The sequence below is a fragment of the Bos javanicus genome, chromosome 12 (assembly GCF_032452875.1).
Source record: "Bos javanicus breed banteng chromosome 12, ARS-OSU_banteng_1.0, whole genome shotgun sequence".
In the NCBI taxonomy this organism is placed as follows: Eukaryota; Metazoa; Chordata; class Mammalia; order Artiodactyla; family Bovidae; genus Bos; species Bos javanicus.
Window position 1 is genome coordinate 55096975 of NC_083879.1, and position 27911 is coordinate 55124885.

Sequence of the window (27911 nt, forward strand, 5' to 3'; positions counted from 1 at the left end):
CCTTTTGGACAACCTTTCTATCACCTTTCCCCAGGCAAAGGGAGTTAGAAAACCTACCAAAATCAACAAGCTTGCTTTCTTCCAAGCGGTGTTTAGTAAGCAATGGTTTGACAGATGTGTTCATTATTGTGGCCAGAGAAGAGTTGGGGAAACAGTGGGGGAGTTATTCAGGATATTTGCCCTAAGCAGTTAGACCCTCATCCTCAAATAGTTTGATAACATAGGAAAGAACAGAAGCTATTTGATGTGGAGCAAAGTTGTTCTTCCATTTGAGAGTGATAGTCTTTAATGTTGCCACATCGTTGATGCTGGGCTTAAGCTGGGAAGATTTCAAGTGCACTGGCATATATTTATCCCCATGTGAAAACTGTTTTATTTTGAAATCATTTTTCTCAAATGCAGTTCTGAAATCTGAGCTCCAAAGATGAAAATAGGAACCTATGAGTTCTGTACATAATACTTGGTTCTCTAACACCAACTGAATTGTTTCCTGTGTTTTCAGATTTTATTAATTCTTAAAGCTGTGTTCTCATACTTTTCATAAATAAATATGAATATATGAATTGAAAGTAACTGAATTCAATGTTAGGAAATGCATACAAGAAAGCATATATCTCATCGACAAACATGAGAAAGAATCAATCATTAGTAAACAAGGAAATGCAGGTAAAACCAAAACAGGACATATTTTTTTCTTTATCAAAAAGGCAGAGATAAAAAAAATTTCAGGGTGCTCAATACTGGACACAGAGTATTGCTAGTGAGAAAAAGAAAAAAGGAGTTACAGCCTGTTTGGAAAATAATCTGACAATATGTAGAAAGGGTCTTTTAAATTTCCAAGCTGAGACAAGTAATTCAAAATCTGGGAATCTATCAAAAAAAAAATCATCTTAAATATAGAGAGAATTTTATGGACAAAGGTACTCATTATAGTATTATTTAGAATAGGGGGAAAGAGGAGAAACAAAGTGCTTGGCAATAAAGGAAATTTAAATAAATTGTGATATCTACTTTATTAGTGTGTATTTAGACATTAAATATGCTAGTGATATATTTAAATAATGGGAAGCATTCATGTTATAATACTTAGAAAAAGAAACACTGTAAAAATTGTGTATCTATATCAATTTTGTATCAAAATTATGTAAGGGTGTTACTTAGAAAACAGGCTAAAATACAGCAAAATATTAAAACTTGCATTTGGATGGTGAGAATATGGGTAAATATTCTAAAATTTTAGTCAAATTTTCCAAAAATTCTGTATTCGTTTTTATTCTTGGTATAAAACACAATTTATATTTTAAAATGTATATACATTTAAAAACAGTTACTCTGCAATACTACTCTTCACACACATAGCTCATGAACTATGTTTTTCTTTCAAATGAAAAATTAGAGAATCAAAACATTTGAAAGAATGTCTTTACTCTCCTATCTCGGTTCCCATTTTTTCACTTAGTCCAGCTTCAACCATCTTTGGTAAAACTGATTATCCTTTTTGAAATATTGATAAACTTAGGTCTCCATGGCTTGTTCCAAGTCTTATGTATTATTAGTTAATTTTATTTCCAGGTCTACACGTATCCAGTTTCTCTGAGTTGCATGTTATTCTCTAAAACGACCAAAAAAATAATTTTTGGTTATGACTTGTCTTTCTTTCATTATTTGCTTCCTAGTAGAATACCTCGGAGAAGGCAATGGCACCCCACTCTAGTACTCTTGCCTGGAAAATCCCATGGATGGAGGAGCCCTGTAGGCTGCAGTCCATGGGGTCGCTAAGAGTTGGATAGGACTGAGCGACTTCACTTTCACTTTTCACTTTCATGCATTGGAGAAGGAAATGGCAACCCACTCCAGTGTTCTTGCCTGGAGAATCCCAGGGACGGGGGAGCCTGGTGGGCTGCCGTTTATGGGATCGCACAGAGTTGGACACAGCTAGAGCAACTTAGCAGCAGCAGCAGCAACAGTAGAATACCTATCCCAGAGGAGGGTGTGGCAACCCACTCCAGTATTCTTGCCTGGAGAATCCCATGGACAGAGGAAACTGGTGGCCTACAGTCCAAAGGGTCACGAAGGGTCAGACATGACTGAAGTGACTTATCACGCATGCACACACAGAATACCTATACTCCAGCTTAAATTTTAAGAAGTTCTCATTCCTTTGTTAAACAAAAATGAATCATCACACCTGTGGGCCTTCCTCCTCTGCTCTTCTAATGTTATAAGTGTACGGGGTGGTTAGCATGAGCTGTAATAGAACTGGCGTAATACTAGCTGTCTTCAACCACCAAGAATCACAGGATTCCTGGACTATACTACGGAACAATCTCTAGGTCTTTGTGTATGTTTGTATGTATACTGGGATATTTAAGGGAGAAGTGGAAAATACAAAAGGAATACAAAAAATTAATAGTCTAACTTCAAGAATCTTAAAGTCTTTCAGTGGTTTTCAGTATATGGTTCTGAACCCAGAGCCTTTCAAACTTGTTAGGAATGAAATTCTCAGGCACCTCCAAGGACCTACATGAATCAGAAGCTATGCTTTTGTTCAGACCCTCCTGGTGATGCTGACGCACACTCAAATTTGAGAACCCCTGCATAAGAAGAGGGCCAGAGAGAATGACAAATAATACACAGACTAACTGTACATTACACTTTGTGCCGAGTTAGCCAAGGCACTTTAGGGAGATGATTATTCTTGTTCTGGGAAGCCTGGCTGGTTTTTCTCTTTTACCTTGTAAGTATTAACAATCCCCTGTGGACCCAGTTTTTCCCCTGTCCTCTCTTCTGAAACTGGCCTTCTGTGGTTTGATGCAGTGGGCCACCATGCTGGGATGTGTCCAGGCAGCCAAAGTCCTTGGATCTCTTTTTCATGTGACTGGCCTAGGACATCCTTCACGGCAGTTGTTGTTGTTCATTTGATAAGTTGCATCCAACTCTGTGAGCCCAAGCAATGCAGCAGTCCAGTCTTCCCTGTCCTCCACTCTCTCCCAGAGTTTGCTCAAATTCATGTCCATTGAGTCAGTGATGCCATCCAATCATCTCATCCTCTGTCACTCCCTTCTCCTTTTGCCTTCAACCTTTCCCAGGATCAGGGTCTTTTCCAATTATTTGGTTCTTTACATCAGGTGGCCAAAATATTGGAACTTCAGCTTCAGCATCATTCCTTCTAATGAATATTCACTGCATATTATTTCCTCCCTTCATATTTAAAACAGTTCAACCTGCTACAAACCAGGCTTCCGTGTTCCTTAGAGCAACATCCAGAGCAGATGTGTGGCTTCCACATGTACTCCTACAGCTAAAAATATATACAAAAAAACTGTGATCCCTTCTCCCACATTTCAGTTTCTCAAAAGTATTTCCCATTTAGAATATAAACCTTTGTATAGATTTATTAGCTGATGGTTTGCAGCCATGTCAAGCATTCTTCTTTGATCATCATTCTGGAAACGTCCAGAAAAAAGAACCTACGATTGTTATCCTGGACCTGTAAAATAACACGTCTTCCAACCACTCTCTGACTTCATTTCCATATTTATGTTCCAGAATCACGATCAATTTCCCAAATTCAAAACCTCAAATTCTTTTATGCCTGGGCACTGTTCCCAAGGAATTATTTATTATGCTTTCCTCATATAGTTTTTGCAGGATATTTTCTTAGCTTTACCCATTCGTCTTATTCTGGCAGTCAGGATGTGTTCAACCCATAGATAAGAAAGGCAATATGAGTTAGAGGATGGTAAATGGCTTCCTTGAAAAATGTCTCCTTTAACTAGGTATTAAGTGACGCTTGTGTTTCCATTGGCCTGTCACATTTTCCAGGTCTGATCGCTCTCCCACACTCCTGCTTCATCTTTGTAACTCCTTGCTTGATGTCATTCAACTGTTGACTGAAAAAAAATGCACAGTATGAGAGTTTTGAGTTAAGTTTTATTTGGGGCAATATAAGGAGCCAAAGCTCAACATTCAGAAAACTAAGATCATGGCATCTGGTCCCATCGCTTCGTGGGAAATAGATGGGGAAACAGTGGAAACAGTGTCAGACTTTATTTTTTGGGGCTCCAAAATCACTGCAGATGGTGACTGTAGCCATGAAATTAAAAGACGCTTACTCCTTGGAAGAAAAGTTATGACCAAACTAGATAGCATATTCAAAAGCAGAGACATTACTTTGCCAACAATGGTCCATCTAGTCAAGGCTATGGTTTTTCCAGTGGTCATGTATGGATGTGAGAGTTGGACTGTGAAGAAAGCTTAGTGCCGAAGAATTGATGCTTTTGAACTGTGGTGTTGGAGAAGACTCTTGAGAGTCCCTTAGACTGCAAGGAGGTCCAACCAGTCCATCCTAAAGAAGATCAGTCCTGGGTGTTCATTGGAAGGACTGATGCTAAAGCTGAAACTCCAATACTTTGGCCACCTCATGCGAAGAGTTGACTTATTGGAAAAGACCCTGATGCTGGGAGGGATTGGGGGCAGGAGGAGAAGGGGACGACAGAAGATGAGATGGCTGGATGGCATCACCAAATCGATGGACATGAGTTTGAGTAGCCTCTGGGAGTTGGTGATAGACAGGGAGGCCTGGCGTGCTGATATTCATGGGGTCGCAAAGAGTCAAACACAACTGAGCAACTGAACTGAACTGAACTGAACTGAAGGAGCCCAGGAGATAGCATTTCAGATAGCTCTGAGAAACGGCTCCAAAGAGAAAGGATATATATGATTTTGGTGAAGGGTGTACATGCAATCAAACACAGACTTCTTGCAGAAGGTAGCTGCTAGTCTCATGAATGTTACTGCTAGTCATGAGCAATAGACATCAACCATGAAAGATTTTACTGCTTTTCTAGATATGAGGAAGTGCAAGAGTTGGGCTCATAAAATCACCTCCTGAAAATATCTAACTATCTAAAGACTTGTTCTGCCAGTTTTTCCAGGAACACAGAGGGCCTCATTTCTGCTCTCCACCCTGAATCCTTTCAGTGGGTATTGAAAGTCAGCATCTGCAGCAGCTCATGATTTAATCCCTATAGATGTAGATGCCAAATGTCAATCTGTAGGTGACACAACCTTCTAACTTGTTCTCTAATTCCATAACAGTGCTTCTCAAACTTTGCTATGCATCCCTTGTAAACTTTTTAAAAGACACATTGCTGGGCCCAGGGCTGGGCATTCTGCTATCTACTGATCATCTGTTAATCTATCTTTAACTTTTCTTTGGGCTTCCTTGGTAGCTCAGCTGGGAAAGAATCTGCCTGTAATACAGGAGACCCTGGTTTGATTCCTGGGTCAGGAAGATCCCCTGGAGAAGGGATAGGCTACCCACTCCAGTATTCTTGGGCTTCCCTGGTGGCTCAGATGGTAAAGGATTCCCTTGGAATGTAGGAGACCTGGGTTCAATCCCTAGGTTGGGAAGATCCCCTGAAGGAAGACATGGCAACCCACTCCAGTATTCTTGCCTGGAGAGTCCCCATGGAGAGAGGAGCCTGGCAGGCTATATTGCTTAATAAATATTCAATGATCAGGAAACATAGTCACAGCACTGTTAGAATTGAGCTATATTACTTGGGAAAGTTACCACCCATCAATATCATATCAAGAATCATATTTTAAAAAAAAGGAGAGAGAAAAAAGATCGTGTTTCCTTTATCATGCAGCGGCTTGGAAAGAACAGAATATAGGAAAATTTCATTTTATGGGTGTGTAAGAGGAGGACAAAAATTTCACAATCTACTCAAGAGGTCAAGCCTGAAAATAGGCACCCGAATAGGGACCCTGGGTCCCTGTTCCATAGCAGGAAAGAATCAAAAGACTTTTTCAAAATATCCTTTCTGGTGTCTCTTCATGCATTCACACCTCAGTAATTCATCCTCCACTATGCATTCAGTGTGATTCAGACTGACATCTGATTATATCATTCTCACTAAAATTCTTTAAAGATGTCCCATTTTCCTTTTTCCCTCTCATTTAAATTTTATCATGGTAAGAAAGACGCTAGTGGTAAAGAATCCGCCTGCCAATGCAGTAGACATAAGAGATGTGGGTTTGATCCCTGGTCGGAAAGACTCCCTGGAGGAGGGCACGGTGACCCACTCCAGTATTCCTGCCTGGAAAATCCCATAGACAGAGGAGGCTGGCAGGCTACAACCGTAGGGTCATAAAGAATCAGACATGAGTAAAGGGAGTTAACACACATGCATGCAAGAACATTTAACATGAGTTCTACCTTCTTGCCAGATTTTTGAGTGTACAATAGAGTACTGTTACAGGTCCAGTGCTCTACAGCAGACCCCTCAGCTTTATTCATCTTGCATAACTGAGCTCTATACCCCCTGAACAACACCTTCCCGTTTTCTCCTCTCCCTACTTCCTGTTAACCACCATGCTTTCTACTCCTATATGTTTGACTATCTTAAATTCCTTATGTAAGTGGAATCATGGTATTTGTCCTTCTGTGACCAGCTTATGTCAGTTTAGCATAATGTCATCAAGATTTGTCCAAGTTGCCGCGTATTACAAGACTTTCTTCTCTTATAAGGCTGAGCAACATTCCATTGTATGTGTATATACCACATTTTCTTTAACCATTCATCCATAGTTAGACAATTAGGTTGCTTCCACGTCTTGACTACCATAAATAGTGCTTCAGTGAATGTGAGAGTGCTAGTATCTCCTGGATTAATACCCAGAACTGGGATTGCTGGATCATATGGTAATTCTATTTTTAATTTTTTTGGGAAACCCTGATAATGTTTTGCATAGTGGCTGCACTATTTTGCATTCTCAACAATAGAATGCAAGTGTTCCAGTGTTTTCACATCCTCACCATCACTTGCTCTTTTTTTCTTCGTAATAGCCATCCTAACACATATGAAATGATACCTCACTGTGGCATTGATTTGCATTTCCCTGATCATCAGTGACATTGAGCAGTTTTTCATACACTTGTTGGTCACGTGTTTGACTTCATTTGGGGAAAGATCTGTTCAAGTCTATTTTTAAATTGGATTATTCTTTTTTATTTTTTACTATTGAGCTGTAGGAGTTCCTTATATATTTTGGAAATTAATCCTTTATCAGATATATGGTTTGCAGTTGTTTTCTCTGACCAATGCATTGTAAAGGCTTCCTATTTTTCTAAAGATAAACATTCCAGTTTTACTTGACCCACAAGGCCCTGTTTGGGCTGGTGTCCACCTAACTCTCAGCCTTATCAGGTACCACTCTCCTGTCCCTTGTTCTTTTGGTTCTTGCCCCATAGGCCTGCTTTCAATTCTGTATTCTTGCCAAGTGTTTCCTATCTCACAAACCTTTGCATAGCCAGTGCCTCCTCTTTCTAAAAAGCATCTCCACCTCCTGCCACTTTCCCTCTTACCTTTCATCTTTAATAATTCAACTTAAATGTTATTCCCATACAGAACCCTGCCATGAGGCTTGACTAAATCTTCTTCGGTTCTCATACATTAATACCATAATACTCTTTGTGGTACACATCACAATTTCAATTGTTTGATTCAATGCACAATTAATTTTTCAGTGTCTCTCTCCTAAATTACCACATAGGCCCTTAAGGGCAAATAGCACATCTGTTTACTACCAACCACATTCTTAGGACCAGACACTAAACATGGGTTGAACAATCTCTTTTGCCTTCAGGCACCTTTCCTAATGACTGTGAGTATTTTCAGCCACCCTTCTTTTGTCAAACAGTCCATAAATCCTGGTCAACCTGGTTTTTGCACATGACCTTTCCCATCATGACAAATGGGCCAAAAAAGCATTCGCTTTCCTGCTTCACAGATTAGAAAAGGAGCCCAAAAGAAGTTAAATCGCCAGCCCAAATTTGTTTTGTTTGTTAGCAATTAAGTTCAGAGAGCTTTACTCCTACTCCCTAGCTTCTCCCTGGAAGAGTCACCTTCAGCACAGCATTACTCAGCTTGCTCAGAAGGGGAACACTCATGCCTGAGCACACCACTGCTCTCTCCCTTCCTCTGCACTAGAATTCTAAGCAGCTTACACTTGCCTGAGTCATTCATGGAAAGCATCTGAGAGCACATCGTGGAAAACACACCAGCTCATCCAGGAATGTCTTTCATCATCCTGAGCACAAAGGGTCAATGGCGTGTTCTAGGAATTTCTCTGAAAGGGAAGCAAGAATTCCAGGCAGAGCAGTTCTCCCCTGTCACAACCCCACTTCTTGCCCATCAACTATCTGTGGGTATGTGTTGAAGTACAAAGACCAGGAAACTCTGACTGTGAATCAGAGGTTTTCCGTTTCTTCTGGAAAGGAGTAATTCAACAGACACATGAACGCAGTCATGGAAATTTGGTGACCTGGAGCCTCTTAAAGTAAGCAGGTAGAAAACGAGATCCCCACACCCCGTGCTGGGGTAGCAGAGAAAACTTGCAGAGTCATGGGGAGTATTTGCCCAAGAGATAAGTGGCTTCTGAGAAGTTTCTACAGAGTTTTGGATGCTCCTCTCCTGTAACACTCCTCCAACAAGAGCTCTGGAACAAGAGTCTTCAACACGGGCCACTCTTGGCTGCTGAAAGTTTATGTGTTTCTGTTTTCATACAAGCAAGCAATTTAGCCCTGTTTAAGGTAGTATTGAAGAGGGATAAAGGACCAGTTTAGAGGCTGTTGGAGTGTTTGGAAAATCTGTGTTAAAATTTTCATGTCAAATCTATGTATGCCTCTCTTTATCAATCAGTAATTGTCGGATATCTCCTCTGAGTTCACACCCTGTTATAAAAGCAGTCAGGAAGTTAAAAAAGATGGCTGATTCATGTTGATGTAGGGCAGAAACCAACACAAGATTGTAAAGCAATTATCCTTCAAATAAAAATAAATAAATAAATAAAAAAGGAAGGTGAGGGACTAGGAAGGCAGAGTGGAAAGAACACAGGCCCTAGAGTGAGAAGAATGAATATGGTTTCAGATCTACTTTATTGGATTAACTTCCATTGGACCCATATTTTTATTTGTAAAGTGCCAGTAATATTAGGAACTTCAAAAGACTATTGTAAAAACTGGGAAGAGAAATGTGTCAGGGGGAGAAAACTAGCATAGCATCTTCTTAGCGTTTTCATTTAACAGTTATTTCTGAAAACCTGTAATATACATGAATGGGGCTTCCCCAGTGGCTCAGTGGTAAAGAACTTACCTGCAATGCAGGAGATGCAGTTTCGACCTCTGGGTCAGCAAGATCCCCTGGAGAAGGAAACGGCAACTCACTCCAGTATTTCTTGCCTGGAGAATCCCATGGTCTGAGGAGCCTAGTGGGCTACAGCCCGTACGGTCACGAAGAGTTGGACACGACAGAAGCGACTGAGCATGCACTTATGCAATATACATGAATAAATTCACCAGACAAAATTCAGATTCTAATGGCAGACTCTTAACTATCTGTCAAGGCTCCAGTCAACTTTTGCCTCTTCTGGTTATGCTATTCCCTTAAATAAACCTTTAATAAAACCTCAAATGCCCTTACTACATTGCATTATCTCACATATATGTTGACATGTCACCCTTCTACCCTAAACTGTGAGTTCCTCAAAACAGAGGTTGTGACCTATTCACCTTTAACAGAATCTGTTAGAAGTCCTTTAATAGAAATATGGTATTATTAAATTATTATCCAGACAAGAAAAAAAGTTTTTATGACAAGAGAATTCTGTCCATAATCAATGTCACTAATTTAGTAAAAAAAAAAAAAAAAAAAAAAATTCCCTGGAGCTAAAGAGAGCCATCTTGGGATTGTCCTTCTGCTTATCTGTGACCTGAAGTCACTCAAACCCAACAATATGTCTATTCAGAAATGAGGGGTGATGAAGATCAATTATACACCTAAATCATCCTTGAAGTAATGGTTTTATCACAAGGGTTCAATACAGGCTCATTTTAAAATGTAAACTTGATTTTTTTCAATTAGTTTTTTCAGTTTTCACTATTGGGAATAAGAAAATTTTCTGGAGCAAAAATTGATTTAAAAAAAAAAATAGCAGTTTGGGTATTGTTTGCCTTCCATGCCATATTTATCCCTGAGATAAATATGGGTAGAATAAAAATATGACCTAAACAATGCTAATCCAAATGATAAAGGGCATATTTTATTACCAAAATTTTATTTAATATTTACTTTTTTTTAATACTAAAGGCTTTGTGGGTACTGAAAGATCAATGAAGTTTTCAAAATTACCCAACATTTCAAGGAGGAATTTCATTAGTGAGATTATTTCATTTACTGATTATTTTGTCATAGATGCAACCTTTGCAAAGTTGAGTAGAAGTTCCTACCTTCCTTGATATGAAAAATCTGAGTCCTTCATTATATCAGATGTTTCTAGTTTATATTGTAGATGTGGTCCTGGAAAATTTCAAGTCGAGCATTTTTAAGGAAATCCTTTAAAATGTAAGAGGAACTTAGAAATAAAATCACCAATAAATTCCTTATGATATGAACAAGCCTATACATCCCAGCTTTTATAGGACTGATATTTCTTGTGTCAGATTTTCATAAAGAAGGATGGAAGTGATCACAAGCCTGGGTTTTTTTTTTCCCTTAATATTATAAACGAAGTTACAAGACACTGTTCTCAAATGCCATATGTCTTCCTTTCAGTTGTTTAGAACTATTTCTAAGGATCTAACACAAGAGCAGATGAGCCACACTGGCTGGATTTGGGGATAATTGGATTTTCTTTTCTCTTCACAAAAATTATGCATGCCTGGAAAGAACGGTAAGAATAAACTTCAACCAATGCCTACTAATTACCATCAGTTAGGGCCTGGCTTTTGAAATCTGATTTAAGAAAGAAAAAAAAAATGAAATTAAACCTCAGGTTTGGCTGATAGAAACCTGTAATGTGTAAGCAGTGATGGGGGAAGCCAGGCCTTAAGGAGGCTAGACTTTGGGCCAAACCCAACTGACGTTTCTCATCCTTGTTTATTTTGTTACTCGACATGATTCAACTCATTAAGGATTTCAGAGGTCCAAGGGAAAGTCCTTCTACTTTGCCAAGGCATCCTTAGTTGAAATCCCATTATCTCTCATGATCCGAGACAGGGATTTCCTCCTACTCAGTTCTGAGTAATTATGTGTAAGCAAACCCTTGGTGTTCTTGCAGAGTGACTGTGCGGAGTGGATGGTTCACCATGAATCATTCATGTGGCAGGCATCTTCAACGAGAGGGTAAGGAGAGATAACATTGATTTGCTGTGTTTAGATGAAGTATGGCTTTCTCATTCATCTCATTTGCTTCATCAGAGCTGATGCTTATTCTTGTAAACCATACCCTCCCGTAAAATGATTACAGGAAGAGAGAACAAGTAGATTCAATCAGTTCTTCCTGCTTTACCAAGTCTAATTTAGATTTCACTATAGGAAATGCTGCTTCCTTCTTTCAGAAATCTGTCTTTTCTCTTCCTGTCCTTTCTCCATTCCTCCTCCCCCAACCAATGAAACAAATTGGTTTTCAATTTCTTTAAGAAGTGGCATTTTTTCCTAAAGTCTGCATTTTCTATTTCAAATGTTTAAAGTGTACCTGTTTTACTTTTGGCAGGGGGTGCAATAGATTTCTCTGATAAAAGTACCTTCTTCCAGAATAACTCAGCTAACCACATATTCACAAGTGACATACACCTTTTGGAGGGTTGCAGTCTGAGGTCATCTATGGAGCCTTCCATCACACCTGCCTCCCACGCCAACAATGTCAAGGTACAGTCAGTTCAGTCGCGTAGTCATATCTGACTCTTTGTGACCCCATGAACTGTAGCATACCAGGCTTCCCTGTCTATCACCAACTTCTGGAGCTTGCTCAAACTCATGTCCATCGACTTGGTGATGCCATCCAACCATCTCATCGTCTGTCATCCCCTTCTCCTTCTTCTTTCAATCTTTCCCAGCATCAGGGTCTTTTCCAATAAGTCAACTCTTTGCATAAGATGGCCAAAGTATTGGAGCTTCAGCTTCAGCATCAGTCCTTCCAATGAATATTCAGGACTGATTTCCTTTAGGATGGACTGGTTGGATCTCCATGCAGTCCAAGGGATTCTCAAGAGTCTTCTCCAAAGCCACAGTTCAAAAACATCAATTCTTCGGCACTCAGCTTTCTTTATAGTCCAACTCTCACATCCATACATGACTGCTGGAAAAACCATAGCTTTGACTAGATGGACCTTTGTTGGCAAAGTAAAGTTTCTGCTTTTTAATATGCTGTCTAGGTTGGTCATAGCTTTTCTTTCAAGGAGCAAGCGTCTTTTAACTTCATGGCTGCAGTCACCATCTGCAGTGGTTTTGGAGCTGTCACTGTTTCCACTGTTTCCCCATCTATTTGCCATGAAGTGATGGGACTGGATGCCATAATTTAGGTTTTCAAATGTTGAGTTTTAAGCCAGCTTTCTCACTCTCCTCTTTCACTTTCATCAGGAGGCTCTTCAGTTCCTCTTCACTTTATGCCATAAGGGTGGTATCATTTGCATATCTGAGGTTATTGATATTTCTCCTGGCAATCTTGATTCCAGCTTGTGCTTCATCCAGCCTGGCATTTCGCAGGATGTACTCTGAATATAAGTTAAACAAGCAGGGTGACAATATGCAGCCTTGACGTACTCCTTTCCTGATATGGAACCAGTCTGTTGTTCCATGTCCGGTTCTAACTGTTGCTTCTTGACCTGCATACAGATTTCTCAGGAGGCAGGTAAGGTGGTCTGGTATTCTCATCTCTTGAAGAATTTTCCATAGTTTGTTGTGATCTACACAGTCAAACGATTTAGTGCTATCAATAAAGCAGAAGTAGATGTTTTTCTGGAATTCTCTTGCTTTTTCTATGATCCAATGGATGTTGGCAATTTGATCTCTGGATCCTCTGCCTTTTCTAAATCCAGCTTGAACATCTTTAAGTTCATAGTTCACATACTGTTGAAGCCTGGCTTGGAGAATTTTGAACATTACTTTGCTAGTGTGTGAGATAAGTGCAATTGTCCAGTAGTTTGAACATTCTTTGGCATTGCCTTTCTTTGGGATTGGAATGAACACTGACCTTTTCCAGTCCTGTGACCACTGCTGAGTTTTCCAAATTTGGTGGCATATTGAGTGCAGCACTTTCATAGCGTCATCTTTTAGGATTTGAAATTGCTCAACTGGAATTCCATCACCTCCACTAGGTTTTCGTAGTGATGCTTCCTAAGGCCCACTTGACTTTGCATTCTGGGATGTCTGGCTCTAGGTGAGAGATCACACCATTGTGGTTAACTGGGTCCTAAAGATCTTTTTTTGTAACATTCTTCTGTGTATTCTTGCCACCTCTTCCTAATATCTTCTGATTCTGTTAGGTCCCTACCATTTCTGTCCTTTATCGAGCCCATCTTTGCATGAAATGTTCCCTTGGTATCTCTAATTTTCTTGAAGAGATCTCTAGTCTTTCCCATTCTATTGTTTTCCTCTATTTCTTTGCACTGATCACTGAGGAAGGCTTTCTAATCTCTCCTTGCTGTTCTTTGGAACTCTCCATTCAAATGGGTATGTCTTTCCTTTTCTCCTTTGCTTTTACTTCTTTCCTTTTCTCAGCTATTTATAAGGCCTCCTCAGGCAACCATTTTGCCTTTTTGCATTTCTTTTTATTCCGGATGGTGTTGATCACTGCATCCTGTACAATGTCACAAACCTCCATCCATAGTTCTTCAGGCACTCTGTCTATCAGATCGAATCCCTTGAATCTGTACACCCCTGCTCTAATCATTCCAGTAATGTATCCCACCCAGATTTGCAGGCCATGGGAACTAAGGCCGTTTATTCTTCTTTTTTTTGATAACATATTCTGTCTGGGCAAGTAACAAAGTTCAAGAGAGAACAGCACAAAGAAGAACCTCGTAGGGTTCAGAATTCTGGGCCATCCTGATTCTTAAGTGATTCTAAAAGCCTTTCAAGAGCTTCAAAGATGAAATAATCAATGCCTCATAGAGACTATCCTGACAAATCCTCCAGTCTTTTCCCATTCCTTTTTATAGCAGCTTCATTAAGATATAATTCACCGGCCATACCATTTATCCATACAAAGTGTTCAGTGTTATTCAGAGTTGGGCAGCCATCATCACAACCAATAGATGAAAATTTTCATCAGCCCATAAAGAAACCCCATCAGTTCAGTTCAGTCGCTCAGCCATGTCCGACTCTTTTCAACCCCATGAATTGCAGCACTCCAGGCCTCCCTGTCCATCACCAACTCCTGAAGTTCACCCAAACTCATGTCCATCAAGTCAGTGATGACATCCAGCCATCTCATCCTCTGTCATCCCCTTCTCCTCCTGCCCCCAATCCCTCCCAGCATCAGAGTCTTTTCCAATGAGTCAACTCTTCGCATGAGGTGGCCGAAGTACTGGAGTTTCAGCTTTAGCATCATTCCTTCCAAAGAGCACCCAGGACTGATCTCCTTTAGAATGGACTGGTTGGATCTCCTTGCAGTCCAAGGGACTCTCAAGAGTCTTCTCCAACACCACAGTTCAAAAGCATCAATTCTTCGGCACTCAGCTTTCTTCACAGTCCAACTCTCACATCCATACATGACCACTGGAAAAACCATAACTTCAACTAGACGGACCTTTGTTGGCAAAGTAATGTCTCTGCTTTTGAATATGCTATCTAGTTTGGTCATAACTTTCCTTCCAAGGAGTAAACGTCTTTTAATTTCATGGCTGCAGTCACCATCTGCAGTGATTTTGGAGCCCAAAAAAATAAAGTCTGACCTGTTTCCACTGTTTCCCCATCTACTTCCCATACCTCCTGGCAATCACTCCCTGTTCCCCCTCCCAAAGCCGTAGACAATCACCAATCTACTTTTTGTCTCTATGGATCTATCTGCTCCAAATGAGACCTCAAATAGGAACTGCCCACTATGTTACTTTCCCTATAGGACTGTTGCCCCCAGATGACCATAAATATGCCCACTTGAATTAAACCATTCATTTGATTTTCTAATGGGAACAAAGCAGTGCATCTTTTTTTCTTACCCTAGCACTCAGAACCAGACCTGCACCTTAGCAAATGCTTGTTGAATCAATAAGTGAATGAAAGCGTGGAAGATGAGCATTTATGGGAGTAGACTGAACTGAATGGGGGAAGCAATGATAGTGGAAGAAATCATAGCATATCCTTGGGAAAAAAAAACTGGTGAGGGGGCAAAAAACAAACAAGAAAACGTAAAAATGAAATAAGATTCTAGATGCTCAGTCCTAACAGGTTGGGGTCCTGCACCCGTTTGTGAATACTATGCTATCACTTGGCATATAAGATCTGAGATCTGCTGAGACTCATCCTAGATCCTCTCAGGGGGATTATGGATACCAGAGTGAACATTTCCAGCTTTATTTTCCAGAGAATGTTTCATCCTGAAGGTTGGCTTCTGTCTAACATTGGCATGTGTTTGACACTTCATCAAATTCCCCATTTCAGTGGGCAGAAGTAAGAATACATAGCCAGTACTGTGTTAGTTGTGCAAAATCTTAGGTTAGGCAAAACTGTGCAGGGCGAAATCACAAAGTCAAAGAAGGGCCCCAAGAATCCTTTTCCTGCAGTGGAGTTACTCAAGCTTTAGCCAACCTCTCTCAGGTCTAGCCTTAATCTTAACTAAACTTATGAAGATTTCTCAGGCTCCATACTATATTCATAGCTTTCAGGGAGAAGTAAATCACTATCAAATTTTGTGTAGATACAGGTCTTTCAAAGGGACTCATTGGCCAAATATAATTTTTCCACTGGGTTTATCCGAAGAGTAAGGCAGTGTGTGTCTTCATGGCTCCTTAGCTTGTCCACATCAAACAGTGTGTGAAGCTATTGGCGGCCATTGACCCTCCTACTAGCTAGATTACACTGGAATAGTGTCACATTTTACTAACACTCCTCAGAAAACTTTCCTTGACTGTACTGCCTAGCTTTCATGGGACAGTGTCCAGGATAAGCAGGGAAATATTTCCCTCCCCCCTCCTATTTTATCTGAGTTTGCTCAAGGAACTGAAATCATCATGTTCGGAGCCACATGCCATGTTTAAGGCCTCCAACGAGCACACAGAAAACTCTAAGGAATCGTTATTCAGTGACTTTGCCATTTGCAAGCCTGTGGAATTCAGGTGCCCACAGGAAGAAGTGGAGAGGTTTTTCCAGCCTGACCGTATCAGCCGCCTCACCACAAGAACCTTCTGTTTTGGCTGAAGTCCTTCTATCAGACTCAGGCTGTTCCTTGTGGCCAAGTGTGAGTTTCGCGTGCCTGGTGTACTTTATTTATCTCTTTCACAGCCTCCTCTCTTTATATCCAATGGCTTGACTGCTTTGCATTCATGCTTGTTTTTTCAGAGGAGCTGGGATAGTCAGACTGGAGAACGTAAATTCTAGAAATTTAACTTTAGAGGAGAAATGAATGATTATAAACAAAACCACAGGCAATAGTGTACAGCAGAGAAAAGCAAGCAAGGAGGACCAATGATGTAAGGCTGTGGGGAATGATTCAATAATAATTTGAGTATGGGATGGGCAGTAATAGTATTAGAAGTTCTCTGGTGAATTAAGCAAAAGTTTTAGTAACCATCTTTTCCTCCTCTTTGTGAGATGTGGGTTGCTGTAAGCTATAGTACTATGGCAAAAAAAAAAAAAAAAAAGAATTCAGTCGAGAGGAAAACAGTTTTAAAATTTCTCTTAGAACCCTGCCCACTGAAATTATGAAAGCAGCCTCAGTAAATATGATAGACATGCATGCCTCCAGTTACAGAGGTCTAGGGAAAGGACTGACTGGTTACTGGAAGCTCATATTTGCATTGGACTACAGGATTATTTGAATTGGATGGAGCAGGGAGAGATGCATCTTAACCTTATCAAACACATTACAGATACAATTTTTAATTCATCCATTCAGGGCCATTTTGCTTGTGGACACAGGATGACTGTTAATATTTTTAAAACATTTTTAAAATTACCTTTAAGCTCCTTAAGTATTCTAAGAACATTCTTAAGCTCCTTAAAAATTCCAAGAAAAATTTGTTTGCAAATCAAAGACTGACACCTGCTATATTCCATCACTGATTTTTTAAAAGTAATTTCATTCTATGTAATCTGCAATGGAAGCATGCCTTACTATTCTTTTCTTGTATACATAAAAAGAATCAGAGAAACCCATCTAATAAAATATTTTCCCCTGACAGAGGGTAAAGCAGGCTAGGCATAACACATAAGGTTGTTGGCCTTTTATGGTGACATTCTCTGGGATGTAAAAATTACTCTGTTTAGATGACTTGTATGGTGATTTTTGAAAATTACTCAGTTAGAGGTGAATGAATCATTTTCCTCCAAATAAAACGAGCTCCGTGCTTCAAGGGTTCACTTTTCTGAGTTCTTCTTGTCTTCCAATTTTATCTGCTAGATAGAGTGTGAGTTTTGCTCGTTCATGGGGGACGGCCAGCTCTTCCTCCTGCAGCTCATCAGCTTGAAGGAAGGCTGCACGGTTCCCTTCCAGGCGCATCACGCTCCAATCCCCAGAGGAGGTTGCTCTGGAGGTTGGAGCGTGGGGCTGGCAGTGGAGGCGTTTCCGTTCTATTTTGGTTTCTCCTACTGACTGGCTGCTCAGCTGTTCATGAGTCACCTTAACCTCAAAATCTGTCGTTAAAACAGAAATAATGATACCTATCTCCTGTGCCTTATATGAATTGCATGAAGATGTTATTCATATTTCTGAGATACATGTGAGAATTAGTCAAGCTTAGATATTAGGAAAGATGCAACGCAATTGTTCTCAAGCCATGAGGAGGATGCTTTTCTCATTTAGACTTTAGAATTCTGTGCCAAAAAATGAAGACTGAGAAAAGTTCCTAGTAGGGATTAAGTTTGACAAAATATTTATCTGACAAACTGGATCAGGAATATATGTAGTTTGAATAACATATAGCATTAAAGATTATTTATGAAAATGTTCATTTAATCAAATTTTATCAAGCATGAAATTTGACATTAGGGATACCTTATGACACAGAATCTCTCCTAAAGAAGACCACATACTAGAAATAAGACAGCAATGACTCTAGGTCATGGCATATGTAAGCATGGTGGTATTTGGGACATTTTTTTCACGTTCATATCATCATTTCTAGTCGTTCTTAACGCACTGGTTAGGAGCTTCAGAGAGAAGTCACCTTAATAGTTTACATTTATCTAAAAAGTTTCCATTTTAAATGTTTTTCTATAATGTAACTTACCTTTCTTAGTTAATCTTCTTCTACACTTGTGAATTTAATGTGTAATTTCTTTCTTCATGCATGCATAGAAATAAAGCTATTATAAGATGTGAATTATCTCTGGACATCATTTGGTCCACCTTCCACATTTTGTTTTTACTCTCTAGTGCTGTTAATATTGGACTTCCCTGGGGGCTCAGTGGTAAAGAATCCATGGTAAAGAATCCACCCTCAATGCAGGAGACTCAGGAGATGAGGGTTCCATCCCCAGGTCAGGAAGTTCCCCTGGAAAAGGGCATGGCAACCCACTCCAGTATTCTTGCCTGAAGAATCCCATGGACAGAGGAGGCTGGCAGGCTACAGTCCATAGGCTGGCATAGTCTGACATGACTGAAGTGACTTAGCAGGCAGTCTACCAGTATTATGTAATTAGTGCTCTATAATAATAACTTTTACTAGGTGATCCTATTAAAATTCCAGAATAATAATCAGCCTACACTTCAATTTTTGCTCTCAATATCCAGCTAGCTTACATAAGGAGATTTGTTTGTGTAGCCATTTTCTTTTGTCTTTGTCGTAAAGTCCAAGTTCCTGATATGAACTGGTGTATACTTGACCTCTGAACTAGGAAGAGCATTTTATAGATGTTCTATTTACTTCTTCCTGATCCACCCCCACACAGGCTTCTACCATTTAAACAGTCTTTATAGCAGGCTCCCACAAACAGATTTCTGCCAAGCTGAGCAGTCTTTAGGACAAGTCCCTACAAACAATAACAAGTTTACTTATTTGGGTTTGGGGAACAGCAAAGAAATAGAACCAAATACCTACCTTTCATTCTCCCATCCAAAGTCCAAGGGAGGATACCCCCATGAATTGGCATTCTTCTCTGTGGGGTGAATGGGAGAATTCTGAATGTGATATTATTGGCCTTTCTTGGACCAGAGTTCAGTTATGCGGTTCCCCCATTTCCTGTCCCAGGGAGAGATGAAAGAGTAGCATTGAGTCTCCCTGCGGCACATCCAAATGCCGTGGCTGGAATCCCAAACTCCCAGCCTTGGTCCTTTTATCATGCTGCCCTGCTCCTCCCAGCAAAGCTGACTCATCACTGATCCCTCTCCAGTGAGGCATGGGGGCTCTTCTCCAAGTGCTTTATTTTCTCTACCAAAGATCTATTTGGAGAGAAGTGAAATTCTAATTATTATTGCCACAATTGCTCTTGGTTGTGGTTCAGTAACTCAGTCCTGTGCAACTCTTTGCAACCCCATGGACTGTAGCACACCAGTCTTCCCTGTCCTTCACTATCTCCCGGAGTTCGCTTGAACCCATGTCCATTGAGTAGGTGATGCCATCAACCGTCTCATCCTCTGTCACCCTCTTCTCCTTGTGCTCTTATTCATTCCCAGAATCAGGGTCTTTTCCAATAAGTCAGTTCTTCCCATCAGGTGGCCAAAGTATTGGAACTTCAGCTTCAGCATCAGTCCTTCCAATGAATATTCAGAGTTGGTTTCCTTTAGGATTGACTGGTTTGATCTCCTTGCAGTCCTAGAAACTCTCGAGAGTCTTCTCAAGCACCACAGTTTAAAAGCATCAATTCTTTGGTGCTCAGCCTTCTTTATGGTCCAACTCTCACATCTGCACATGACTACTGGAAAAACCATAGCTTTGATTAGGTGGACGTTTGTTGGCAAAGTTATGTCTCTGCTTTTTAATATGCTGTCTAGGTTAAATTTAATAAAGTGAATTATTCTTGTACCTAGATCTTATTGACCAACACATAAAGTTATTTTTGATTCTTGCTATAGTTTGAGTCAAAACATACTTTCCATCTGAACCCTAAACACACTAAATAGAATGTTTCCCTTTCTTTGGCCCAGGGACAAAGTTCATAATAATGTTTTGTGCAAAATCAGCATATACAGGTCGATATTTTCTTTTTCTTTCTTATTCCTCAAATTAAGATAAAATATTTTTTAAAATATGCACAAGAACATGATTAAATTAAATTTCTAAATAATTAGATAATTTTCTCCTTCTAATTTATAAAATTTTGCACACTCCTTGGAGCACTCATTTTTTTCCTCACTTCACAGCTTTTTTATCCCCATCAAGCAAAGTGATCCTAAATGATGCTAAAAGTCTCAGATTGCTCCCAAACCCCTATTCTGCAACTCTCTAATTAAATTCCATCAACAGGCTCAGCTGAATTATAAATGTTAGAACAATTCTTTTGTTATTGAGGGAAATTGAAGGAGCGCTAGTGCTAAACTACTAACTACTAATATTTCAGATTAATCAACATCAAATTAACCTTGTCTAGACCTAGTAGTTAGGAGAAGGCAATGGCATCCCACTCCAGTACTCTTGCCTGGAAAATCCCATGGATGGAGGAGCCTGGTGGGCTGCAGTCCATGGGGTCGCACAGAGTTGAACATGACTGGAGAGACTTAGCAGCAGCAGCAGCAGCAGCAGACCTAGTAGTTAGGCTTCTGATCTGTCCCAGTAACAGAGTGGGCCCCCTTCTTCACCAACAGCTGATTGTCAGACATATTGACCCATCCCTGAGTCTTTACCTGGATCACCTACCCATCCTTCCCCATTATCATCCTTTCTCTTGTCCATTTTCTTATGATACAGTCAGCCCTCCATACTGATGGTTGGTTGGATCATGAATGCAGAACTCCCAGAGGGCTGACTGTGCTATGCCATTTTATATAAGGGACTTGAGCATCTGCAAATGGTATTGACAAGGGTCCTGGACCCAATATCCTGCAGACACCAAAAGATGACTGTGTTGGCATCCCATCCATTATCTCTTCATTAGTTCAGTGGTCATTTCTCCCTGTCTACTCAGTCTCCCTAAAGCAAACTGTCATATTGTTAAACTCTGACTCTCACCTGCCTCCATTTCTTCCAGTGGACTTTCTCCAAATTTACCCCTTTTAGTATCTCCCTTACATCAAAGATCTGTCTGAAGTGTCATCTATTACTTGTTACCATGTTATTTTACTAGTAGGAATATTGGAAAATACTCTGAATATTTATCCCACGTTTTTAACACAACCCTAACTTTTATATGCTACTTCTAAGAATCCGTTAGAAGAGAATTCCAAACTACAGAGGAAAAAGTGAGTTCATAAAGATGCTCAGTATTCTTACTTATAATAGAGAAATAATGAGAAAATTCCAAAATCAAAAGAATGTTTAAATAAATAACAATAAATGGACTTTAATGCAAAAGAGAGAGTGCTGTAATAATATAGAAACATCTATACACTGAAGTAAATAATTTAGATAAAGTTAATTAGCTATAAAACTTAGAGATAACTTTTTTAAAAAAAGCTGAATTTATGGTGTAGATTGTAGTGATTATTATGTTTTATTAACCATTTGCATGGAAGCCAAGACTAGAACAACAAAAAGTGTCAAAAATGTGGGTGGTTGATTTTCAGTCACACTGATCATCTTCTAATTTCTCTGCATCTTCTAAATTTTCTCTAATGATTGGTATGAAAAGCAGCCTCTAAGATGACCCCTGAGCATTCCTACATCTGGGATGCACAGCTTCCAATAATCTACTCTTCCTAAATGTGGGCAAGACTTACTTCTAAGCAATGCAATATAGCCAAGATGAGGGGTTGTCACTTTCATAATAAGATCACAAAAGACTGTAACTTCTGTCTTGTTAGCAAACTTTCTCCATCACCTTCTTGACTTGTGTGCTTTGATAAGCAAGTTACCACATGGGAAGAGCCCATTGCACCAGGAACTGGGAGGAGCCTCCAGTCTGCAGCCCACAAAGGACAGGGGGCCTCAGGCAAAATTCTGTGAGAAGACAAAGGCTACCATACCACTAAGACTCACAGTGGATAAACCTCAGTCAAGTCTTCAGATGAGACCTGGACTGAGGCTTTGATTATAGCCTTGTTAGAGTATGTGAAGCAGGGGACCCAGCGAGGCTGTGTCCAGATTCCCAATTTCCATCCTCCACCCCATCCAAAACTGAGATAATCAGATCAGATCAGATCAGTCGCTCAGTCATGTCCGACTCTTTGTGACCCCATGAACCGCAGCACACCAGGCCTCCCTGTCCATCACCAACTCCCGGAGTTCACCCAGACTCATGTCCATCGAGTCAGTGATGCCATCCAGCCATCTCATCCTCTGTCGTCCCTTTCTCCTCCTGCCCCCAATCCCTCCCAGCATCAGAGTCTTTTCCAATGAGTCAACTCTTCGCATGAGGTGGCCAAAGTACTGGAGTTTCAGCTTTAGCATCATTCCTTCCAAAGAAATCCCAGGGCTGATCTCCTTCAGAATGGACTGGTTGGATCTCCTTGCAGTCCAAGGGACTCTCAAGAGTCTTCTCCAACACCACAATTCAAAGGCATCAATTCTTCAGCGCTCAGCCTTCTTCACAGTCCAACTTTCACATCCATACATAACCATAGGAAAAACCATAGCCTTGACTAGATGAACCTTTGTTGGCAAAGTAATGTCTCTGCTTTTGAATATGCTATCTAGGTTGGTCATAACTTTCCTTCCAAGGAGTAAGCGTCTTTTAATTTCATGGCTGCAGTCACCATCTGCAGTGATTTTGGAGCCCAGAAAAATAAAGTCTGACACTGTTTCCACTGTTTCCCCATCTATTTCCCATGAAGTGATGGGACTGGATGCCATGATCTTCATTTTCTGAAGGTTGAGCTTTAAGCCAACTTTTCACTCTCCACTTTCACTTTCATCAAGAGGCTTTTTAGTTCCTCTTCACTTTCTGCCATAAGGGTGGTGTCATCTGCATATCTGAGGTTATTGATATTCCTCCCGGCAATCTTGATTCCAGCTTGTGCTGCTTCCAGTCCAGCATTTCTCATGATGTACTCTGCATATAAGTTAAATAAACAGGGTGACAATATACAGCCTTGACGAACTCCTTTTCCTATTTGGAACCAGTCTGTTGTTCCATGTCCAGTTCTAACTGTTGCTTCCTGACCTGCATACAGGTGTCTCAAGAGGCAGATCAGGTGGTCTGGTATTCCTATCTCTTTCAGAATTTTCCACAATTTATTGTGATCTACACAGTCAAAGGCTTTGGCATAGTCAATAAAGCAGAAATAGATGTTTTTCTGGAACTCTCTTGCTTTTTCTATGATCCAGCAGATGTTGGCAATTTGATCTCTGGATCCTCTGCCTTTTCTAAAACCAGCTTGAACATCAGGAAGTTCACAGTTCACGTATTGCTGAAGCCTGGCTTGGAGAATTTTGAGCATTACTTTACTAGCGTGTGAGACGAGTGCAATTGTGTGGTAGTTTGAGCATTCTTTGGCATTGCCTTTCTTTGGGATTGGAATGAAAACTGACCTTTTCCAGTCCTGTGGCCACTGCTGAGTTTTCCAAATTTGCTGGCATATTGAGTGCAGCACTTTCACAGCATCATCTTTCAGGATTTGAAATAGCTCAACTGGAATTCCATCACCTCCACTAGCTTTGTTCGTAGTGATGCTTTCTAAGGCCCACTTGACTTCACGTTCCAGGATGTCTGGCTCTAGGTCAGTTTTAAATTGCTAAGTTTGGGAGTAATTTGCTACATGGCTCAGTGTAAAGAATCTACCTGGCAGTGCAGGAGATGCAGATTTGATCCCTGGATTGAGAAGATCCCCTTGAGGAGGAAATAGCAACCCATTCCAGTAGTCTTGCCTGGAAAATCCTATGGACAATAGTGGGCTATTGTCAATGGGGTCACAAAAGAGTCAGACACGACTTAGTTACTAAACAACAACAGTAAATGACTAGCACATGAAGGTATTATTTCGATAAACTTAGCAGTAAAGTCTCTTTAAAAAAGGCATTCACATTAAAAATGAATTTGAGATGCTAAGGGACTTTGTGAACATTTCCTGTACCTGTAGAAGCTGACCCCTGGCCCTGGGTAGGAGGGAAAGAGGGCAAGTGTCATCACTCCACAGCACAGAATATTGGCACAAGCTCACAGCAGGAAGGGTCACTGGGAAAACATCAGCATTTGAGTTTTCATCCTTCTGCCCTCCCAGAGGATCAAATGATCTGGAAGGAAGAGCATTTATCCTGGAATTAGAAACTTGCTTACAGAAGTAATTGCTTTAAATATATTTGGAAGAAATCTGCAATTTCCTATAAGGGTTTACCCCCCACCCCCTAGAAAAGAAGGAACAGGAGATACTGTGACACTAAAGGTTTCTTTTCTCCACCCCATAAGAGATGATAGAATTAAAAGGATCTAGTGCTGACCATGTGATATTATCAGCGGAGGCTGCACAGAGGAGCCTGTCAGGACTGGTAACTCTCAACTCTATTTCTAGGACCTCACTCTTGGGGACCCACCTGAGAACTGCCTCCAGGAAATAGTCGCTGTAGTGGATGGGGTAAGCAATAGTCATCCTTGACCACTGAAGTCTTTAACCAGTCTTATTAGAAAATAAGATAGTATAGTTGGGATAGGAGTAAAAAGTTGCATCCAGGTGAGCATTCTGTATGGTGCTGTACGTCAGAATTTTCCAAAGCCAGGCATTTTTGGCTTTTGAAACTAAGTGTGTAATTATGTATGTGTTAAGGTCAGACAGGTGCTCAAAGTGAAAGTGTGAAAGTGAAGTCGCTCAGTCGTGTCCAACTCTTTGCGACCCCATGGACTGTAGCCTACCAAGCTCCTCTGTCCATGGGATTTTCCAGGCAATAGCACTGGAGTGGACTGCCATTTCCTTCTCCAGGTGCTCAAAGGGGAGGGAGAAAACTCAGATAAATGGCTGAGTGGATCTAGACAGGGAAAATGGGAGGAAGCTCTGGCCCTTTTGTGTATTAATTCCTCCTTCTTCCCTTACTCCAAGCCCCGCCCTAAGTCAATTTCTCCATCCAGTTAGGCACTGGTCCCTCTCCGGAGTTGTATCCGCTCCAATGGCCATCACCACTCCTCTCCCTGGTGGAAAACTCATTGTCAATCATACCGTCATTTGGCTACAATTCTTGTAGCACAAACACATGGGCCTTCCAGTGGAAGGGAAACAGCAAATATAGTTCTTTCTAGAGATATTCTAGTTGAGTTTTGGAGACACAGTTTGCTCTAACACACAGGACAGATGGGAAATATACACTTAGTGCCTGCTTGCATCACTGACATTTAGAGGTTTGCTTTCAGCGGTTGTCATCCTATAGGAAAATGCATGATGATGCAGGATTGTGACAGGGAACAGTCAAAGATTAATAATCAGACAACTCTCAGAGTCCCAGTATGGATTAAAGCAAAAAATCAGAGATATAACCTCATTTCTATAAACATTCTATTAGAAATGATGTCTGTTAATTTTTTCCCCACTGACTTTGTAGTAGTCAGTTTAGGCTGCCATAACAAAATACTATAGACTGTGTTGGTTAAACAATAGATACTTATTTTCTCACAGTTTGGGGGACTGGAAGTTTTAGACTAGAGTGACAGTATGGTTGGTTTCTGTTATAAGCTTGAGAGCTCTCTTTCTGGCCATCTTCTTACCTTGTCCTCACATGGTGGAGAGAGAGAGGCGGGAGAGAAGGTCAGGGGATTTGGGGAAGGGAACAAGCTCTCTGGTGTCTCTTTTTATAAGGGCACTAATACCATTATGAGGGCCTCCCCTATGACCTCAACCAACCCTAATTACCCCACAAAGGCTCCATCACCGAACACCATCATAATGGGGTTAAGGCTTCATCACATGAATGTTGGGAAGACACAAATATCTAATCCATAGCAGACTCATCATCCCATCTATATTTTTTCCATACCAACTTCCAAGGAAATTTCTTCTAGACAACAAAATGTAAACTGTTCTTACAGAGGATCTTCTATGTGTCATAAAATGTTGCCGTTTAAAGACATGTTTCTAGTAGTTGTGATTATATTCAAATTTTAGTTTGTGGGAACTTGGAAGCAAAAGAAAAAAGTAGGTTGTATTAGCATTAAATCTTTAATATCTCTAAAGAATAATACTGATTAAAAATCCTGAAACACAAGCAGGAATATGGATTCAAATATGGTTTTAAGTATTAATAGAATGTATTTTGCACAGAGCAACATCAAACTGTAAAGCCTCACTCAGTTAGAAATCCCAGTTACCTTATATACGAACATTTACGCCGAGTGGCCTGAAATAAGGTCATTATACCCTGACGCTTTCACAACCTTCTCCTTTTCTTTATAACAAGTGCTCACTATTATGGGAAGAATGCCTGCCTTTTCTTTGCAGCTTTGCAGAGCTTTAAGGAAGTAGGGTTTTTAATCACACTCTTTTCTTGCTTGCACTTCTGACTTCTCTGAGTTGGCAACAGAATTTTAAGTTCATCTCTGAGATAGCATCACTCTTTAACCTTAGACAGTTTAAAAGTCTCTACCAGGGCATTTGTAGGCATTTTATTGCTTCATTCCTTTATTCTCATGTCAAGGATAAGTGGACTTGAGCCAACAAACAAAATTAGAGCAGAGCTCTTTCTCTATTTCCAGATCAGCTAAACCAATTAATACAATTTAATTAAAACTTATTTTCTTTCCTCTCTGCAGAAGAGGCTCAGAGAGCAGCTGTTGCAACTGGGTTTTTGGAATGTGGTTCCAGCTTCATTTAACTCTTAAGGGATATTTTCAGAGTGAGACACTATAGGCATGTGACACTACTAACTGATTTCACTTCAAACGTCCCTTGAAGTACCTCTTTCAACTATATATGTTCTTCATTGAAAAGGGGGCAGTTTATTTTATTCTTGCTTTTTCCCACTTGGGATTGAGTGCTTTACTCCTACTTGTGCTTAAACAAGCTACTCATACTTGGAAGGTCTCAACCAATTGATTTGAACAAATGTAAAATACACCTGACAGCATATTAAAAAGCAGAGACATTACTTTGCCAACAAAGGTTCATCTAGTCAAGGCTATGGTTTTTCCAGTGGTCATGTATGGATGTGAGAGTTGGACTGTAAAGAAAGCTGAGTGCCAAAGAATTGATGTTCTTGAACTGTGGTGTTGGAGAAGACTCTTGAGAGTTCCTTGGACTGCAAGGAGATCCAACCAGTCCATCCTAAAGGAGATCAGTCCTGGGTGTTCATTGGAAGGACTGATTTTGAATCTGAAACTCCAATACTTTGGCCACCTGATGCGAAGAGCTGACTCATTTGAAAAGACCCTGATGCTGGAAAAGATTGATGGCGGGAGAAGAAGGGGACAACAGAAGATGAAATGGCTGGATGGCATCACTGACTCAATGGGTATGAGTATGGGTAAACTCCGGGAGTTGGTGATGGACAGGGAGGCCTGGCCTGCTGCGATTCTTGGGGTTGCAAAGAGTCGGACACAACTCAGCGACTGAACTGAACTGAACTGAAACTACACCTGAAACAATGAGAAAAATCCTCTATCATGTCACAGGTTGTATTTTTTAATTGAAGTATAGTTGATTTACGGGCTTCCTGCGTGGCTCAGACGGTAAAGCGTCTGCCTGCAACGAGGAAGACCCAGGTTCAATTCCTGGGTCCGGAAGATCCTTTGGAGAAGGAAATGGCAATCCACTCCAGCACTCTTGCCTGGAAAATCCCATGGGGTTGATTTACAATGTTGTTTTAGTTTCAGGTGTATAGCTCAGTGATTCAGCTATATACATACACACACATAGATACTCTTTTTCAGATACTTTTCTCCTATACACTATGCTAC

At 40.4% G+C, this 27911-nt stretch overlaps 1 long non-coding RNA gene across 1 annotated transcript; it reads right to left on the reverse strand.

Annotated features, from left to right (window-relative positions):
- Positions 1-1013: 1013 nt before the first annotated feature.
- Positions 1014-26062, reverse strand: LOC133258506 (uncharacterized). Its single transcript, XR_009740056.1, has 4 exons — positions 25728-26062; positions 24112-24271; positions 19046-19862; positions 1014-3893 (listed from the first exon to the last, which is right to left on the reverse strand). It is a non-coding gene; the product is annotated as an uncharacterized LOC133258506 (long non-coding RNA).
- Positions 26063-27911: the final 1849 nt, after the last annotated feature.